This window comes from Aythya fuligula, chromosome 5 (genome assembly GCF_009819795.1).
Source record: "Aythya fuligula isolate bAytFul2 chromosome 5, bAytFul2.pri, whole genome shotgun sequence".
Taxonomy (NCBI): Eukaryota; Metazoa; Chordata; class Aves; order Anseriformes; family Anatidae; genus Aythya; species Aythya fuligula.
This window is the reverse complement of record NC_045563.1, coordinates 12,391,831-12,398,745: the sequence shown is the minus strand read 5'-3', so window position 1 is coordinate 12,398,745 and position 6,915 is coordinate 12,391,831. Positions and strand designations below refer to the sequence as shown.

At 36.7% G+C, this 6,915-nt stretch overlaps 1 protein-coding gene across 2 annotated transcripts in view; it reads left to right on the top strand.

Moving 5' to 3' along the window:
- The window catches only part of WDR25 (WD repeat domain 25), a 66,298-nt gene that overhangs the window by 3,488 nt on the left and 55,895 nt on the right, over positions 1-6,915 (top strand). The window lies entirely within an intron of this gene.

The following is a 6,915-nucleotide window of genomic DNA, read 5'->3' as shown; positions in this document are numbered from 1 at the left end:
GGTGCTGTGACCACTGCCTTGGGGAGCCTGTCCCAGTGCCTGACCACCCTCTGGGTGCAGACCCTTTTCCTAACACCCAGCCTGACCCTCCTCTGTCACAGCTCCATGCTGTTCCCTAAAACTTTCTTCTCAAATTTAGGGCTTTAAGTGAATCTTAATGCTTAGAGGCTGGCAGAACAGCCTTTGTATTAGCATATTTCTAAAAAAAATAAATAGAGGAGGGAACTTTAAAATGTAATTTGAATTCTGATTTGATATTGGTATGCCATTCTGATACTCCAACCACAATAAATTCTCACTAAAGTTGATTTTTCTTTGCCCTTTTGATGTTTTATTTTTGTACTAAAGAATTGAGTTTCATTTAGTTTGTCTTCTATATGATTCTTCTTATCTTAGTGATGTTTCTTTTCTTTTCCCTTCTCTCAGTTTTGCCATGGGGCCCTGTGAAATAAGTACTGACTTCACATCTCTGAAGCAGTGGTGTTCTCGAATCTCAGACATAGCTCTTTTTTTTTCTTTCCCTCTTTAACGTCTTTTAAAGCACTGATGTTCACAGAAAAGAAAATCCTATAGTATGAATAAAACTTCCTCCTCTCAATTGCTTATCTTTTCAAACTCTTATTCTCTTAATTTCACTTCTAGCAAGCATAACCTGTCATATTAGTGAATTTTGAATACTTTTACCTGTAAGGTAATTCTTTCCAAAGTATTTTTGTCCATCTTTTTCATAAAGATGAAACAGAAGAAAAAAGTACACTTGTTTTTCTTTGCAAGTCTTCCTTTATATACTGAATAGGTTAAAGCTTGATTGCTATCTGAAGAACAACCTTAGACAGAAAATATGATATGCAAAAAGCGCTGTTGGATGTTTTTGGCAAGCTGCATTGTATATTTGGGTTGCACAAAATTATATGTACTTTTTTATTTCAATATGTCTCAATTTGACTAAGCACGTGTATGACGTTTTAAGATACTGCTTGTTCACCATCCCAGAGCCTTATTTCAGTGATGAGTGAAAGTAATTATAGATGTACTAAACTTGGTAAAACAATATAAATGAAAGTTGTCATTGCTATGTAAAATTATTAAAAAAAAAAAAAAAAAGTGAGTAATAGCCTGTCTGGTTTTTATTTTGTAAACAGGAAGAAAGGTTTATTCTTGTATTTACTAAAACAATATTTCCACCTCTGTTTGGAGGCAGTCTTTAACAGTAAAGCTGTTATTTGAAGGAATCTATTTACTTCAGGTGCCCCAAACTGTGGAAATTAAGTGTAAATGCAATGTGGTGATATTCACCACACTTCAGAGTATGGGAATCTAAAACATCAGTAAAGTGACAACATAACTGTTATGAAGCCTATTAAAATGCATCTCAGTATTTTGAAAGGTAAGCTGTAGAGAAATACCTAGAAAGAAATGCTTCTTACTGCTGTTTCTTACTGAGATTAAAGATTTAAGGTAGGAGCAGTAGCATCTTTGAAGTTTGTGCCTTTATACAAATACCTTTCGAGCCAGTAGAGGGCACAGTTAGATTAAACATTGTCTGGATGTTATGGAACTAATTTCTCCAACTTTCAAGGGTCATGAGCCCATAAATCTCTAATGACTCCGACAGCAGTGGTTTCTCTTCTGGGAATTTTTTTGGCTGTCTGCCATTGCCTGGAGTTGTCCATTTTCTGGTGTAAGCATAAAACAAGCAATTGAAAACACAGATGTAAATGTGCTATTTTATTTATTTATTTTTTCAATCACGTACCTTCCTTCAGCTTTTCCTTTTGTTCTTTTTTTTCCAAAAACACCTGCTTGGAATTAATAGTTTAAATGCAGGCAGTGGAAGCTTGTTCTTTTTTCCTTTTAATGGGAACATCCATGGTAACAGATACTCAGGATGTCTGCAGTATTTGAGCGTCTGATTTGGATAGACTCAACAGTTAAAAGCCTAAAGTCCTCATACAATTGAGACAAGTAGGTAATCCAGAACCATAAAACTTTGTGCTTCCAGTTAATCATGTGAATAACTGAAAAATAATATTTTTGTGTAAGTATCTTGGATTCAGTCCTTAACTTCAGCCTATACAGCATGCTATTTATAGTTTGAAGATATCAGTCCAATATCAGTGGAGATTTCTCAGAACTGAGAGTTCTGTCTAAGCAGATCAGACTGTGGTGCTCATAGATCTTTTCATTTAATCAAAACTAAACTATAGTCATAAGCAATTTTTGTATTACTTAGCCAAACAGTTTTGCATCTTTTATGTTCTTCTATGTTTAAATATTCTTCTCTTAAATTTTTAATCACAAACTAAGAACTTTTTTTTTTAACATAGAGAAGAAAGCTAAACCCAAGTATTTCTGTCTTAATTTAGAAATCTTAATTTCTTTATTCCCATCTAAGCTATTATGAATAAATAATTATTGTATATTTTATGTTCCTTATCACACGGGGATATATCTGAAATATATAAATGGAACTGATTATGTTTTTTTGTATTATGTACGTATCCTGTTTAAATCTGGCAAGATAAGTCTTCCCTTTATGTTTGCCAAGTTTAACTAGTGTGCACTTTACCATCTTCTTTATGAATCGCTGTAAGTCATAGTACAATGTTTGCAAAAATTGAATTGATGTTTTCAGTCTGTTGACTGAAGAATAAGCTAGTGTTGGGTAACATCATCTGGAGTGCTTTGTGTAAATGTCTTACATATTTAGGAAGGAATGCTTCATAGGATTTTGTTTTTCCATAATACGTGTTTGTTCTTAATGATTTTTCTTTTTCGGTGTGTATGGCTGCATTTAAGAAAACAATCCAACGAAACAGTTATCAAACGGTACTGTTGGAAAAAATCAGGTATCAGCTCAGTGGTGTAATACTCCAGAGTAAAACTCCTACCAGCAGATGGGGCCCTTCAGTATCTTGGGGATGGTAACTTCTAAGGGATGGTAATTATTCTTTTAAAGAGTGGGAGATTTTAGTGTTTGCCTCCATTGTGTGTGTTGAAAGACGTTACATTTAAAGTTTATGCATGTGTTGCTAAAGATACAAGTAAACTTCATAGGGACTTGAGAGTAAGATGCAACTTCACATGGGAAGCTATAGGTATTGTAGGTTAATTACCCACTATTCTTCCAATCCAGAAGATTTAGGAGAAATCTTCATGCTTTAAATTTGTAGGGAATGGAAAATAAAGTTATATTTAGGCTTTGGCAGTAGTCCTTTATCTTCAATTTTCTTTGAATTGTGAGCTTCCCCTTTCAAACGGGAAGCTGATAGGCTTCCTGCCTCTCTTGCCAGCTACCTAGGTTGGAAGCAGTGATTCAAATGAGCGTGGTAGTGCTCTTCTTTGCTAATGCATTCTAACTGAACTTTCAGCAGCTTGTTTCTAGTTTAAGTATGTATTTTAAGGATTCTAAACTTGATTGTCTTGATGTTTGTCTAGACTGATTCGATTCTTGGGATAATACTTTTTCCCTTTGTTTCAAAAACTGCTCTAACTGAAATTTAGGATGCTACTGCCACTTTTGGTTTTGTTAACTTAAACATAGAGGTTGTGATTTTAATATCTTGGCTAGTAATTTTTGTATAAATTTTGAGACTCAACACAGTTATTAAAGGTACCTAAGTTTTGTAGTGTGGATGTTAAGAACTTTCTGAAAATCGACCCTATTTAGTTATTTCTGGTTTAGAACCCTAAATATAAAATCCTAAATCACAGGTTGTCATTGAATACAGCAATTTGTCTTAAGTAGCAGGGTCTTGCCCAGCAGTCAGTCTCTAGTAGGGTCAGTAGGTAGATGCCGAGAGAAAATGAGCTTGGCAAAGATTTATGGTACCTTCAAGTCCTCCTCTAGCCAGTGCTCATTTGAAAGTTAGGGGATTTCTGAGCTCCAAAGCATTTAATCTTTGTAATTTCCTAACTCAGTAGATCTCTGCCAGATACTTCTCTGCTCTTATGAGACTATCTTGTCTAAGGGTGCTAGCTCCGAGGTGTTATAGTGTTATATAACTTATACTGGTCAAATCTAATGTATGGATTTTGCTTTCTGGAGTGAATAAAACAATAATATAAGCAGCGTTTTTTTTTTTTTTTTTTTCCCCCAGATTTTCAAAATCTTTTATTCTTTTGTGGTAGTGTGTTCTGCAGGACAAAGATGGCATAGTAGTATATTCCATTAATTTGTTATTCTTGATCCTGCTGTAGCAGGCTGGAAGCAGTGGAACATGATAGCCCTATTCATCCATATGATGTGTGTGACACTCATGATGGCAATAGAGATTTTCTAGACATTACTGTTAACCATGTTCTGACATTTGTTTTCAAAATTTCTGCAAGCAATTCATTGGAAGAAGCCAGTATAGGTACTGTTCCTCATTGTTCTGCTACATGCCCGTCTGTTAATAAGGCGACTGAATTTAGGCTGCCAGCTTGCATCCTATAAACTCACGTAGCTGTCAGATGGTTATAGCCTTGTCACCACTAGGCTAGATTCAAGCTGTTCACGGAGCAGGGTTAGATACCATGCTGCTAGTACCCCAAGCATTCTGATTTTTAGATTGATTTAAAAATCTGTGACAATGCTCCTTTAACTGTAGCTGATGCACAAAATGAGAATTTGGGGAGACTTTCTCTTAAATGCACGCATTACACTTTAATTGAAAGAACTTTCAAAGTGATCTGTTCAATGTCAGTACACTTCTAATACTGTATTGTAAAAGTAACACGATGTTCTTCCCATTATCTTGGAAGAGGCAAAAGAAACTCATTTTGGAGACTGTACTGCTTACCTAGGTGTGTGGAAAAAGGCATTGTCATTCTCTTGTTGAAGAGGTGACTAAATAGCTTCAGTATTTCAGAATAGCCTGACTTTTCTTAATGGTGCCTTGTTCCCTTTTCTATTTAGAACGATGTATATTTTTTTTTTCCCAAGGATTTTGAGCTCGCTGATTATTAGGATGAAAGTACATTTATTTGGTACATGTGTGTATGGTAATACTAGTTTCTTGAGTGCTGAAAGCCTTTGTCAATATACCTTGGTATTTTTCTAAGGAAATTATTTCATATAATTTTTGCCCATAACGCTTATTTTATAAGAAAAGGGACATTATGCAGGAAGGAGTGTGCTTGACCATGAACAAAAGCTTCTGTCTGTGATTCTGTCTGGGTGATAATACAGGTCAGGAGGTAAGAGCCAGCTCTTAACCAACTGCTCTGCAAAAGCCATTAATGCAAGTTGATAAAGAACAACTCGGGAGGGTGGTGGATTTTGGTCTCTTCATCACAAAAATCTTGGTGGGGTTGTTACATGTTTTGGTGTGTTAATATCTAGATACGTTTGGAGATCGTTGTTACACGGAGATTTATTTTTTTAATTATTTTCTTGTTTCCAGCAATGCTGTTGTCAAGGAAACGGAAATCCTTGTAATGCCTTTGTTCACTTTCTCAGAATCCACAGCTGGAGATGACTTATATAGTTTTTATGATGTTCTTAGTAGTTGACACACTCTTGTGCCTCAAAGGATTTTTCAAAGGAGTGTGTTTCTTTTGAGTATGAACAGCAGCATCCTGATATTTACACTGTTTGGTAGGCCACTGTTTTCTTTCCTTTTTCGTTAACAAGAACTAAATTCAGTACTCCTTTAGACAGGAATTTATCCTAATGCTTGCACAGAAATTGGTATTTTTGTTTGTTTAAACAAAAAAGGCCAAAAAGCAGTGAATATCTCAGCTTCTGGGTTACGTTTTCAGTTTTTAAGGGCATTTGTTTTACTTCTGCACTGGGTCTGGCTGGGATGGAGTTAACTTTCCCTGCTGTGGCCCATACAATGCTATGCTCTGCAGGTGTAGCTAGAACAGCATTGGTTTCACACCAGTGTTTTGCCCAAAGCTGAGGAATACTGGCACAGTATCAGGACTTTTTCTAATTCCCCCAGAGCCAGCAGGATGGGGGCAGGCAAGAGGTGAGGAGGGAACATCACCGAGGCAGCTGACCTAAGCCAGCCAAAGGGATATTCTGTGCCATATGGTGTCACACTCAGCAACAAAAGGTGGGAAAAGGAAGAAAAGGGGAGGGGTGGGCTCTCGTTGTGAAAACGTCTGTCCTCTCGAACACCAGCTATGTGCATTGAGGCCCTGCTTCAAGGACGTCGTCAAGCATCACTTGTTGGTGAGAAGTAGGGAGTAATTTATTTCCTCTGCGTTTCCACATGGCCTTTGCTTTTTTTTTTTTTTTCCTTTTTCCTTTAGTTACATTATTTAATTAACCATAATTTTCCCTTAATAATATTTTATTCATTTAATTAAATTATCCTTATCTCAACCCATGAGTTGTTTTTAACTTTTCTTCTTCCCTTCTTCTTCTGAGGAGAGGGAGTAGTTGTGGCAGTGATCAGCTGCCTAGCTAGGTAAAACCACCACAACTTCACACTTGGAAATGCCTCCTGAATTAGAGTTTCTGTGAGGAATACTAGAGGAGTACTTCATGCTGGAAGTGGTCTCTCAGTGAGACCTCTCAGTGAGGTTTGAAGATGTAGCTTTGGGGAAGACGAGCAGGGGAAGAATGATGCTTCATGGTACAGCTAACACACCTGTGTTTTCCAGAAGAAGTGGGAATTACTTAAAGAAAAGTTCAGAAAATAAAGGTCTTCTGAAAGCAGTAGAACTAACGGAGTCTGGCTGTGTCTTGAGGCTGGCTAGCTGTGGATTTTCTTCAACTTCTCTGTCCTTCAGGGCTTCTGCCATGTCTTTCATTTTTTTTTTTTTTTTATTCAGCTGCTCAGTTTGATTAAACCTTGAGGGGCAATGAAGTCCTTCTCAGAACTCTGAAATTTGGTTGAGATTGAGTGAAGTGACAATAGGTGAGATGCACCAGAGATATGGCTCTTGGGTCAGTGCTATTTCACAAGCCGTTCTTTCTCC